This window comes from Leopardus geoffroyi, chromosome E3 (genome assembly GCF_018350155.1).
Source record: "Leopardus geoffroyi isolate Oge1 chromosome E3, O.geoffroyi_Oge1_pat1.0, whole genome shotgun sequence".
NCBI lineage: Eukaryota > Metazoa > Chordata > Mammalia > Carnivora > Felidae > Leopardus > Leopardus geoffroyi.
Genome location: NC_059340.1, coordinates 11,987,321 through 12,001,252, shown reverse-complemented (window position 1 = coordinate 12,001,252; position 13,932 = coordinate 11,987,321).

The following is a 13,932-nucleotide window of genomic DNA, read 5'->3' as shown; positions in this document are numbered from 1 at the left end:
TTCTGAGAATCAAAGTGATGGGCGAAACTGCAATACAATTCCAGTTACGCGGAATCGATAATCGTCCAGACCGAGGCCCCGTGCCTTGCTTGAATAAATTCAGAAATGAAAGAAGAAAGATCATCCCGACAGCTGTTGATTATTTCTCTCCTGGGGAACAGTGGCCAGTGAGATCTTCACCAGGGGCTTATACATATATAAAATATTTTAAATGGTGTATGTTTGGGGAAGAGGCTGTTTGATCTGGGTCTGGCCTCTGGCTCTCTTACTTCTTTGATGTTAAAAGTGCCTGGTCCTGCCTTGATATTTAATCTTATTTGAACCCAACCAAGGACTTCTGAAGCCACAGGGTTGGCTTCTACTTAATGTTTTATACGACTACTGTCCAGGATCATGCCTTCTTTTTTTTTTTTTTTTTTTTTTTTTTTTGGCCCAGTCCCCCTTGAATCAGGCCATTCGGTTTGGATTCATTTATCTTTCATGCGTGACCTTTAGTGACTTAAACAAGCTAGTATCCACCTCTGGAAAGTTCCACCTACACCGGTGTCCCCAAAGCTACCACCCCGTTGCCCTCAACTTGTTCTCAGCTCTCCACTGGGAACTCCCGGAACGCCTTCCTGCTGCGGCTACCCACCATGATGGTTCCTCCTGGCGTAGAAGAAATAAATGCAGGGTGAAGGAGAGGCAGGGGTGGGTATGGAAGCCATGTGGGTGACGGAATTATCAGGATTCGTGACTGGACGTGGATGTGAGGGGGAGGTGTCCCAGATGATGGATTACGTGAATGTTGGTGCCTTCCGTGGAGAAAGGACCTACGAGAACAGAGCAGGCCTGGCTAGCAAGATACACGGATACCTTTAGATCTTCCTTCCCATTGAGTAAGACGCAGCCAACATCAGTTGTGGGTGAGAGCAAACCTCACTGTTAAACTGTTAACGTTGATTAACAGCACAGTAAAGGACGAGACGTGATTATTTTCTTCGTCATGTTGCTAATGATAGGGCTTAAATTTAGTAACATGCAAATAACTAATAGACTACATTTCCCATTGATAACACATCTAGAGTCTTAAGAGGCTTCTCGTTTGGTGAGAGGCACGGGGGAACCTCTTTCTGGTTGTGAATCGATGCGATTTAATTAGAAATAATAAAACTTCATTGTACTTGACCGGGAAGTTACCCGGACGTGTAAGGTTGGGTGTAATCCAGTCTCATTTTCAGGAGTTGAGCCAGGAGACCTGGGGAAGGATGTCTGGGGGTGTAAACTTTCTGTACTAATGGGGCTGGCATTGCTGAGTCAATTAGATTTAATTTGGTTTCTTGTTTGATCCTCTGGCTGGCCCATAACTGAAAACCTGAGTATTTTCTCCTATTACTATTGTCCTCAGACAAAGACCTCTCGAATTCACACAGCAATCTCTAATGTAGCTCTCTATTTTCATCTGCTCTGTGTGCAACCTTAACTGATAGCTATTCAGACATTTATTTCAGATAGCAGTGCCTGTCATGAACTGAGGGTCCTTTGAATCTGGGCTTTTGAGATCCAAATTGGTAGCCTTGGAAATTTCTTCTTCGACAAAGGTCTGCCGAGGGCTCTTCTCATCTGGGAGAAGAAGGAGAAGAAAAACAGAGAGGCTCACAAAACCTTCACCACCCTCTTTTATCTACAGAATTACCAAAAATGTTCTTAGAAGAATGGTCCACGCAGACCTACCTGACGTCTCACGAGTATAAGTAATTCCTGATTATTTCTAGTTTCTCTGTTTGAATCTGGGTGTGATCCAACAGACCCATTTTTCACGGAGTGGATATGATGTGATTTCAAATGAGAGAACCAAAGGGGAGAATGAACACATCAGCTAAGTACTGCAAGGAAGGACCAGTTCTCGGCTTTGGGGAATGCAGCCCAAGAGGAGAGCGCTGTCCGCGCTGGAGCCACCTGGAGATATAAATGGCCAGAAAACTTTATCCACCAGAGCTTGGAGACCAATAGCAAGTGTTGAATATTCACAGAGGCATTAATTTGTGTCGGACACTGTCCTAAGCACCCTTTCTATATTGTACGTTTAACGATTTAGGTCCTATTATCCCAAAGTTCTAGAAAGTGAATTAGCTGGGTTTCTTCAGAGAAATGAAACTCATAGTTAGCACTCTCCAGGGAAACAAAACCTGACACATTATAAGGAACATAAAAAAGAAAATCCCAAGATCTACAGTCGGCAAGGCGGAGACTCAGGAGACCTGATTGTCCGTGTCCAGTCTGAGTCTGAGTCCGAAGGCAGAAGACTGATGTCTCAGCTTGAAGACAGTCAGACAGAAGAGGGGTGAATTCTCCCTTCCTCAGCCTTTTTTTCTATGCAGGGAAGCCTTCAACTGATTGGATGAGGCCCACCCAGATGGGGAAGGACCAGGTGTTTACTCAGTCTACCAATTCAAACGTTAGTTTTATCCAGAAACATCCTGATTGATACACCCAGAATAATGTAATATCTGGCACTCTGTGGCCCAGCCACACTGACACATAAAATTGACCACTGCAGATAGGGAAACTGAGGCACAGGGAAATAAGTAACTTGACTAAGATCACACAACAAGCACAGAACCAAGACTTTTGGCTGGAGGACCAGGTCTGTAACCGCTATGGGACATTGTCTCTCTATGCCGTGGTCTAGGACGCATGTCAGAGGTACATCACATGGTCCTGTCTCCTTAACCCTGTAAAGGGAAGTCTCCTTGAATGCAGGGCATGGAATTGGATAAAAAAAGCATCTAGCAAAAATAAAGGGGGTTTTATTAATGCCACAAAAACATGAAATGTAAACACAGGGAAAAATTAATCTGTTTTTAACCATGGTGAAGTGTTTAATCAATGGTGGTTGAATTAATCAATAGTTTTTGAGTGAGTGGATTTAATTATTGGTCATTTGCTGAAGTTTATTGTGAACATGTCCAGCTTCCACAAATGGATGATAATGGACCCATGGGCCAGAAACGTATCTTGTACATGTCTCTATTTACCACAAGGTCTTACGTGGCTTGTGGGATCACGGGAGGAGCCTGATAAGTATTGGTTGATATGGTTTGATTGGTAACTAAAGATATAATTAATATCTTTATTAATATTAATAATAATTAATTATGAATAATTATAATTATATATAATGATATTCATAATGAATAATTAATATTCATTAATTAAATGAAGTAATCATTACATATGCTGATAAGTATATGTACATATATAGTTGTACATATATATGTGCATATACATATACACATGTACATATACAGTTGACCCTTGAACAATGTGGGTGTTAGGGACGCTGACTCCCTGTGGAGTTAAAACTCCATGTATAACTTTGGACTCCCCTCACCCTTAACTACCAATAGCCCAGTGTTGACCAGAAGCCTTACCAATAACACAGATACTCGATTAACACATATTTTGTATATTACATGCATTATATACTGTATTCTCACAATAAAGTAAGCTAGAGAAAAGAAAGTGTTTTTAAGAAAATCACAAGGAAGGGGTGCCTGGGTAGCTCAGCTGATTGAGCCTCTGACTCTTGATTTTGGCTCAGGTCACGATCTCACTGTTTGCAGGTTTGAGTCCCGCGTTTGGCTCTGTGCTGATGGCGTAGAACCTGCTTGAGATTCTCTCCCTCCTCTCTCCCTCTCTCTCTCTCTCTCTCTGCCCCTCCTCCTGCTCTCCCTCTCAAAAACAAATAAATAAACATTAAATAAAAAGAAAACCATAAGGAAAATACATTTACAGTACAATACTGTATTTATTGAAAAAATCTGTGCATAAGCGGACCCACATGGTTCAAGTCTGTGCTGTTCGAGGGTCAACTGCACATCGCTTTTCAAGAAGAGGAGAGTATAGAAAAGTTGTTCAATAAATACTGTTACTGAATCCAATTTAAATATTTTGCAGTGGGAAAAATTCTTCCTTTTTTTTTTCAGCAGAAAAATAAAGAGGAAAAGGAAAAGTTTTTGCTCAGTTTCATCCTGACGACGGAGATGGGGGGTGGGCACAGCCAAAGCAGATTGTAATGAGCAGAATGACTTAAATAGTGGAATGGTCGGCTCTTGTCTACAGGTTTACAGAAATGAAATTAAACTTGGGCTTTCTATTGCAAAACAATAAGCAAATTGAAGGCCAATTATACCAGCTCATCAAAAAAGGCAGGCGGACTGGAGAGGATTTTGCATTTCTGAGTAGAACGACTTTTCAGATGAAAGAATTTATTACAAGAAATTGAGAACATCTGGGCCATCAAAGACAGAATGCAGTGAATAATTGGACAATCATAGACTGGCATCCATTTGAATGAGATGCACTTCCTCGGTTCCCAGTAGGGAAAGTGTTCAAAACTCCTCATCTAGGGGGAAATGAAGCTCAGCATTTAAAACATGATTCTCCTACCTGGTTGTTATTTGGTTATGAAAGAAATCTAATTTGGGAACCTCAGTTCCGCAACGTTACGCTTGTGACCAAAACTAGGGGTAGAATAGAGAAGTGGTTGGCTCTACCCTCTGTATTTTAAGCACTGGGTTAAGTCTTACCCGTTATTCGTTTCGGATCCCAGCAACCATTACATTCACACCCAGCCATAACGACTCTGCTTCTCCCCATCCTTTGCTTCTCTCTTCTTTGACGTCTCGAGAACGAGGGGCCACCCTGCTGACATCTTGCAGGTGCCAGACGGATGCTCATAGCCATCGAAGCCATTGAACCCGATGGGATGGGCCTTTGGGTGGTCCACGTGAGCAGGGCTGACCTAACCTCGTCTTCACTTCACTGAGGGCTGGGCATCCTCCTTGTCTGTGATCATGATCGTATCCAACATCATGCCCTACTTTAGGTTAAACACTGAGCCGGACAGTTTACACCCATACGCTATTTTCAGTCACTCCAGTAGTCCCTCTAGGTGGTAGTGATGACCCCGTTTTACAGTCAAGGACCCGAGGATCAGAGACAAGATGATCAGTCAGACGATACAGCCCAGAGGACACTGCATAATTAAGTCAATGCTCAGTGACTTAAAACCACAAACTTCTGATGAGTGATGTATGCAAGTGCTGAATCACTCTATTGTACACCCGAAACGAATATAACGCCGTATGTTAACTATACTGGAATTAAAATAAAAAAAAATAAAACCACAAACGTTCATTTCTCATTCAGACTACACGTCTACCAGGGGTGGCATGGGGTTCTGCTCATTGTAGTCACCTGGGGACGCAGGCGGATGGAGCGGCCGCCATCTTAAATTATGCCAGTCTCAGTGGTTGAGGGAAAGGAAAGTTCTGGAGGAGCGTCAACTTTAAAACATGGCCCTAGACTTTTTCCATCATCTTCCAGGGAGAGGTGAGGCCTATGTTCTCTCCTCTTGAATCTGGGTGGGCCTATGACTGCTGTGACCCGTGCAGTACAATGGAAGTGACATTGTGTCCCCTCAATGCTAGACCAAGAAGCTTCTTTCTTGTTTGCTGAAGCATTCCTCTTGGGTCCCTGAGCCACCACGGGCTACCCTGAGGTCACCATGCTGTGAGGAAACCCAAGCACGTGAGAGGCCACATGTGGACCCCAACCTGTCAGGGTCATCCCAGACCAGGCACCTTCAGATATGAGTGAAGAGCCTCCAGATGATTCCAGCCTCTAGATGTCACCCCCAGCCACCTACGTCTTCCCACCTGAGGCCCTGGTCATCATGGAGGAGACACAAGCCATTCCCACTATGCCTTGCTGTACTTAACAGAATCCATGAGGCCCAGACAATGGTTATTTTACACTACTAGATTTCGGCATGGGTCATCATCGAGCAATAGAAAGCCGGAAACACGAGATGAGGGGAAAGAGAATCATAGGCAAACATCAGGATCCGTGCCAGACGTAAGCCTGGATATTTACTGGCTCCTAATGACACGCTTTCCTGGAGAAAATGGGTCCATTTAAAGGGCTTTGGATTTGGTCACCAGAATCGGCCTTGCATAGACAATGTGCTCTGATTTGCCACCTCCCATCTTGCCAGCTTCCTTCATAGACCTGACCATACCTATGCCCCTCTCTTCCTGCGGAGACCTGATTTTGACATCTTGCCCACCTTCTGGTCACCCTCTGGTTTCAGCTTTTGGTGGTCTTACTGTGCTAACTTGACAGAGATAGCTGTTCTCTCCTCCTCTTCCTTCTCCTCTTCTCCCCTCTTCCGTTTTTTTCTTAGTTTGGGATTGGTCTGAGACTAGTGCTGGCGACTCACAAAGCACACACTGAGCTTTCTCAAAGATGCCTCCGTTTCTGACAGCTCAGATCCCTTTTAGAAAACTTACGGAAGCCTCCCTTTCAGGCTTACTCGAACCTGACCAGCAGAGAGGAGGGTCCTTCTCCTGCTGTCTGGAACCCCGTCTCTTCTCCCACACCGTCTGGAAACCCCCTCTCCTGGCTCACGGACCAGGCACGTGTCCCAGAGGATGAGGGTAGCCCGCCACAGAGGCACGGCACTCTTCTCGTGAGTCATTCTCGGAAAATAAAGGGCTACTTTTCTAACCCCCGTTTTGCAGGAGAAAAAAGTCCGGATCTCAATGTCACAGCACTATGTTCTTTTCCTCCAACTGTCCCCCAGATGAGGTTTGGTTGTCGAAAGACTCGAGCCTTTTCCAAAAGCTGAGGTTTCCAAGGATGTGTCCATTTGAAACGGGCTTCTTGGTAAATTTACAATTTAACCACTAATTTCACCTCCCTTTTCTGGAGGCTTTCAAGTACCCTTGGCTGTCTGGCATCCCCTGAGACTCTCGGAAAGCCTGAAACTTGTATTCCGAGCACTGAAGTTTCGGCTGTCACTTTGGGGGGAGGTTGAAACAAGGGTGTGACATCAGTCTGGGTCTGTTTTCCAAGACTGATAGAAAAATGACCCGGGTGAGCACCCCGAATGTAGGTCAGGAGACACTTTCACATCCCCCTTCCTGTTGATGGGGCCCCTGTCAACCTTGTGAGAGGCTCTGGTTTAGGTAGTGTCAGCAGATTTATCAGGGGCACGTTGGAGGCTCGTGGGAATCAGCAGTTTTGCTTTGCCGGGATTTTCTAGAAGAGCTTGCTTTTGCCTCGTTTCATCTGAGTTCACCGGAACGGAATAATTTCAAGGAAACAGCAATTTAGACACTCGAGTTTCTCACGGCCCTTGGACTAAATCATAAATCAACTCCTGCTCACTCGGAATGGAGCCCCCGCCTGGATCTTCCAGAAACTTCCAAAGACGATCGTGGGCATTTCGGTTAGGCCTGTGGAAACTGCCAGGCAGCCAGTTCGTTTTCTGCTTCTCTTTTCTCCTTCAATCCATGCTCATCAGGGCTGAGAATAACAAGGCTTGTAATATATATTTGCATGTCAGAGATGGGGAAACTGAGGCTTAGGGAAATGAAATAACTCACTGAAAATTTTAAAAACCTGTTAGTGCAGTTGAGCGGACCACAACGCAGATGCCATTTCTATCCCAGGGCCTTGCCTTCGCACCTTGCTGTGTTTCCATTCTCCCAGTGAATATTTATTGTTGCAATTCCCGTAGGGATATAAGACCTTGACGTGGATTTCTACAAAAGGAGAAACTAGACCCTAAAAGTGCGCATAGAGATATGATTAAGTAATCCACGTTGGATCAAATTGCAGAGTCAAAACCGGATGACGATTTTCAAGTTGTCTGGTCAAGCCGGTTGTGTTTAGGCAATGGGGACTTCTGGAAGGAAGGCAGGAAGGAAATGGCGCTGCGGGGTCGATCGGGTGCATACAAATGGCATAGCATGCATAATGGCGTTCGTGAGGAATGATGACAATCTTAATGTCAGGGAATTATGATAATCTTAATGTTTCTTTCGGGGAAGGTGATAATCAGCCAGTGTGATTGATAGTTGCTGCCCTGACTAAGTGCCTTTCTGTTACTACGGTTCCTCCCCTGGATCACCTACCAGTTGCCCTGCCTCTAGCAGCAACAAGGTTAACGTCTGGCATGGGAGGAAACTTCCGGGGCCCCTTTCTGTGCTAAGCCCAGCATCTGATCTGAATATTATATTTTAGTTTATTATTTTAATACAGGTGTTTTTATGCTGTTTCAAGTCCCTTGCCAAATGGGGTTGTATATTAATAAATGAAGAAAAAAATTCACTGTTTGTCCCATTATTTCAAAGAAATATATATTATATTCCTTAGTGTAAAATAAAGACACATTAAAGCCAATGATAACCATCATCATGTCAAAAGATGAAGAAAAAGATTCCCGTTACACAAGTTTGGCATTTAGTTACTGTTCCTTTACCAGCGACTGGTAATTGAATAGCTAATCACCCTACCTTCTGCCAGTTTCCCCCATTTAACTAATACTAAAGACCCAAAGACTCAGAAATATTCATCGTGTAGATTAGACCCCAGATACCGTCTATGCACGAAAAGTAATGTGATTTAAGAAGAGAACATCAGAGGGGCACTTGGGTGGCTCAGTCAGTTAAACGTCTGACTCTTGACATCAGCTCAGGTCTTGATGTGTGGGTTGTGAGTTCAAGCCCCGCATTGGGCCCCACTTTGGGTGTGGAGTCTACTTAAAAAAAAGAAGGAGGCGGAGGAGGAGAGGAAGAGGAAGAAGAAGAAGAAAAAACATTAGAAACTTTGCATCACAGAGTCCACGTATCCATTATCAAAGTCTTTGCACATTTTTTTCAGGGAACCTGCGACGTTTAGGAGGATACAACCGACAGCTTACTTTGTGGCTCTCAGACTGGAGCGGGCGTCAGAATCACCCGGAGGGCTTGTTACAACCCGGGATGCTGCTTTTCACCCCGAGGGTCTGATTCAGTAGGGCTGATTCGGAATTGCAGAAGCTGCTGGTCCTGGGAGCACACGCTGAGAACCACAGGCTCGCAGCTGTATGGGTGCCGGGCCAGTGCCTTGATGGGAAGTCTGAAGACCTTTGGGTCTTTGGGAGGAAAAGTATTGTGGGAGGGTCTGAAGACGTTTTTCCTGAGGTTGTGGCCGAAGAGCAAAGTTCAGAGAAGTGACAGGACTGGAGGATGTCAGGCCAATCTTGGGACAAGTGCAATTGGACTTTAGCAAAGGGAACCCTGGAAATCCGAACGGCCCTCGGGGATGACATTTGAGAAGTGGTTCTCTGTGCAGCTTGTCGGGATTGCAGACACTTAGCCCTCTCTGTTGACCACCACCACAATCTTCTGGTTCCTCCTATTACGCCTGGAATGTTGCCTTCTCCGTCTTGTTTTGGAATTCACTCCTTTCTACCCCTCCCCTCAATGTCAGTGTTTCCATGATTTAAATGGTCAGTCTCTCTGGGTCACCTTGTTTACGTCCGTGATTTCAATGATCACCTACCAGCAACCTCGTTCTGGAACTTTGGAACTGCCTTCTCTAAATTTTTCAGATACATATCCCACAGGCACCAAAAATGCAGCGTGGGGCCCCTGGGTGGCTCAGTCGGTGAAGCGTCCGACTTCGGCTCAGGTCACGATCTTGTGGTTCATGAGTTCGAGCCCCGCGTCGGGCTCTGCGCTGACAGCTCGGAGCCTGGAGTCCGCTTCGGATTCTGTGTCTGTCTCCCCCTCTCTGCCCCTCCCCTGCTCATGCTCTGTCTCTGTCTCCAAAATAAATAAAAACATTTAAAAAATTGTTTTAAAATGCCGTGCAACCAATATTAAAAATGCTGGACCCACGAGGAACCCACAATGTGTCTTAGTTAATGGTGGTTTCATTCACCAAATCGCCCAAGAAAAACCCTAGATATCCTTATGGATTCTCCTTTCTCCTTTCTGCCCCATCTACCAGTCCTGCAGACATTGACAACTCTACACCCTGACCTCCTCTTGCCTCTCTCTCCTCTTCTCCGTTTCCATAACCACATGTGGCACTGGGGTCCTCATTAGCACCTTCTGAGGTTATTGAACTTTTCAGCTTCCTGAGGGGCCCTGCCACTCCGCCTTCTATAAGTGCCACACGCTTTCTATTCTGACCACAAAAACATCACGGTAATTTTTCCAGCTCAAAAAATTTAAATCGTTCCGTATCTCCTTCACAATAAATCCCAAGGCATCCAAGGCATCTCATGACATAAACCCAAACGACTTTGGCAGCCTTCTCTTCCTCTTCTGGCTCACGTGTCCCTAAATTTCAATTCTGAGCTAACACTGTTGCTGAACTTGCCATGTTCTTTAACTCTCTTGGCCTTGACTAGTTGCTTTTTCTGCATGGAATATGTTTCCTACCCTTATCTGCCCCATCAGTCTTATTTTCCCTTTGATACCCTGCTGGCTTATCATTTCCTCTGTGAAGGCTTCCACAACTGGGCCATGTTGAGTTTGTTGTTCTTCCCTCCGGGGTTTCTTGGCAAATCGGAAGAGACCTGATGATAGCACACAACACATCGTAATCGTCGTTGTATGTCTGTGTCCTTCACGAATACCTCTAGGGCAGTGTCCACAGCTGCCCTGTCCCCGGCCTCTAGCAAGGTATCTGGCACAAAGTGGATGTCAATACATGTTTGTTATACGAATGCTCTCGATTTCACGCTCCAAGAAATACGACCCAAAGGGACGTCAATACTATGCCATGGTACTTCTTTGTGTGAGTAGGAGACAATTCAATGCACAATTTTCACATTTTTCAATAGCATAAAATAAGCAATGTTTGGGCATTACCTGGGAAATGTATTCAATTTTCTTCTTGTCTGGATCATTTCCAGCATGTATTCATGTCAACTAGTCCTCTTGTCTGTAATCCTCCTCTTGGAATAAGATGTTCATTTCATACTTTTATTGCCTTGCTTATCACGAGTTGTAACCGCTATAAAAGAAGCTCCCTGCATTTATCATAAAACTGGAAGCTGTAATTAGGAAATGCACAAACGCACTGGGATTGACTCCAGACAAGTGACTACCACCGAGAGGCAAACTAAGAACCTGAGAGCCTTTTCATCTGAAAGGGACAAGGGTATTCTCCTCTTGCGGGTGGGGAGAGGGTAGATCCTAGCAAAGAAGGGTCACCACGAACAGCTGTGGGAACACCCGGTCTGGAACCTAGTGTTTCTGTACTCATCTATAGGTAGACTTCCCGCTTGGTGTATGACCTCTCACAAGGCAAAGACATTCTTCACACCATCCAAAAGTCGAACTCTCGCAGGCGTCAGAAGCCTGTTACCGAACACTTGAAAGGTGGTCAAGTAAAAGAGGGAGTGAAGTCATTTACGGCCATCTGTTGACCCAGAAGTCAATGTTAGAACGGTGAATGGAATTTAGAGAGAGGCAAGATTTTGCATTAAATTAGGAAGTTGGTTTTTTTTTTGAAAACGAAATCAGTTACCCTCTGCTTGGTGAGTTAAGGGACTCCCATGATAGAAAGACAGTCTGGATGGTGATTTGCCCTGGGTAATATAAAGATGACTTATGTTTGGGAAGGAAGTGGTCTGGGGGTGACCTGGGATTCTTTGAGGACATCATTCTATAGAACCCTGATCTCCTTGCCTCCAGAGAAAATGTTGCTACCTGAAGAAACTGGATGGTTGATGGCCGTTCTTTGGATAACCGCCATCTTGAATCATGAGCCACGATATTAAGTCTTTCCCCAGTTCGCTCCCTTCTGCAAGGCTTTGAGTGGGTGTTAAAGGGATGAGCCTCCTGTAAGAATTCTCTAGGCAGAGATTGGAGGGAGGCGGATTCAAATGGCAGCAGAAATGCTCAGTTTTGTCCTGATTTTCATGGCTTGTTACACAGCCATTCACATGTTTCTTTGTATGAGCGATATAATCACAAGCTTTCAAAAGGACAGACAGCATAATGAATGGATTGTAAAACATGCTCATAAAAACAGTAGAGTGTGTCTAGAAGTGTGTGTTATCTGCTTTTGATTTACTGTGTACCCTGTTTTGCATTTGCCCCTCATTTGCAAGTTTTCTATTAAAAATAAGCATTTAATGGGCATGCAATTAATTTTAATTTTTCTTTTTTCCCCCCGCAAGGTGATAAAAAAGTGTGGGGTGGGTGGGGGTGGGGGGCATTTTCCAGTCCTGACAGAACATTGATATTATAGCCATAGAGTTCATTACAGCGTAATTAATGCATGCTAAGTATCTTGTAAATATTATGTGGTACAAGCTCTAAATAAATACACACTCCAGCTGGAAAGATCCGCTCCACCCCTGCTCGTTTGCTCCTAACCACTTCAGCACAGTCCCCAGGGACTCTCTCTTTCTACAAACGTGTTCCCATCCCAACGTGTCCACCTCTGACTCCTACGCTGTTCAAGGATGTCAGCATTTGCGGATGGGCTTAGCTGGATAGAGTGAGTTTTCAAAGGGGCTGGAAAAGTCTTCCTCTCCTACCTTTGAGACGATGCCTCCCCTCAACCTCTCATCTGCTATCTGTACTTCCTAAAGAAAACAACAACAACAACAAAACCCCCCAAGCCTTAACACCCTCAGTGAGAGAGGTGGTTCCAAACGCAAACCGCTGGGGTTGGGGTCCACCTCAGGTAAATGCTGATCTAGAATAGATCCTCTGGTTGGAATGGAACCGTCGTCGGACCACGAGGTCTTGAGATTCCTGGGAAGAAGAATACCTAGAAGAGGGGACAGGGCCCCACGAGTGTGGCCGAAGTGTCCAGAGAAAAACTTGACCCACTTCGAGTTAAGGAAGTCCAAGTATATACTATGACACCATGGTCCTGGAGATACCAACAAGACAACGTATGAACATCCTGAGCACCGATATCAATAGGCAAACCAGCTGAGGGTCTTGAGCTCATGATGTCAATCGTAGGCAGGGACAATTAAAAGTCTGGGCGCAGGGGAGCCTGGGGTGGCTCAGCTGGTTAAGCCTCTGACTCTTGGCTTTGGTTCAGGTCACGATCTCACGGTTCATGGCTTCTTGCCCTGTGTGGGGCTCTGCACCAGTGGTGAGGAGCCTGCTTGGGATTCTCTCCTCTCTTTCTGCCCCTCCCCTGTTCACTCTCCCTGCCCCCCTCTCTCAAAATAAATAAATAAACATTAAAAAAAAAACCAACACTGTTTGAACAAAAAAGGATGGGGCAGGGAGATAATCCTCGTAAAATACTAAGGGCAGAGCCTGGGGAGATGGAACCTTCAGCACATGCTGGTGTTGTTCATTGTTAAGGCACATGGTCTCTTCTCCTGGCATGGTCATGACGCTAGAGAAATTCAGGCCTCTAGTTCTGGTGGAGGTAGAAAGGGGACCTCATGGAGCTAGTTTATGGCTAATTTTTTAAAATTCTTATTCTCATGGCTGGGATGTACGAAAGGATACAAAGTGAAAGCAGCAAGGGGAAAAGGCCCATGGGACAAGCTCTGAAGGAAACCAGGCACCGGCTCCCAAGGCTTAAATCCTCTAAGCATGGGCTTGCAACAACACGGGTAAAATGTTGTCTACCCAGAAAGCTCCTTAGAGACTCAAGGCCCGTGGGCTTTAGTGGAAGCTGGTCACATAGGCACCCTTCCCCCTAGCGCGTGCCCCAATTCTGGGCTCCCGATGTTCAACATAAACTGCAGCGGACCTTTAAGCAACATGGGTTTGAACCGCGAGGGTCCACTTACACATAGACTCTTTGTTCGATTAAATATTGTGCAGCACCGGTAACGTATTTCCTAGTCCTTGCGACTTTCTTTTTAACATTGTTTTGTTATTTGAGGAGAGTTGACGAACAACGCGAGATTAGTGGCAGGCGCACGACGTAGTGATTCGACAATTGTGTATGTGATGCTGTGCTCATCTCAGTGAGTGCAGCTGCCGTCTGTCGCCACGCAATGTTACGACAATATCATCGACTGTATTCCCTACACTGTGCTTTTCATCGCCATGGTCTGCTTATTTTATAACTGGAAGTTTGCCTCTCTCACTCCTAAGGGCCGATCTTCTTGAGTATCGT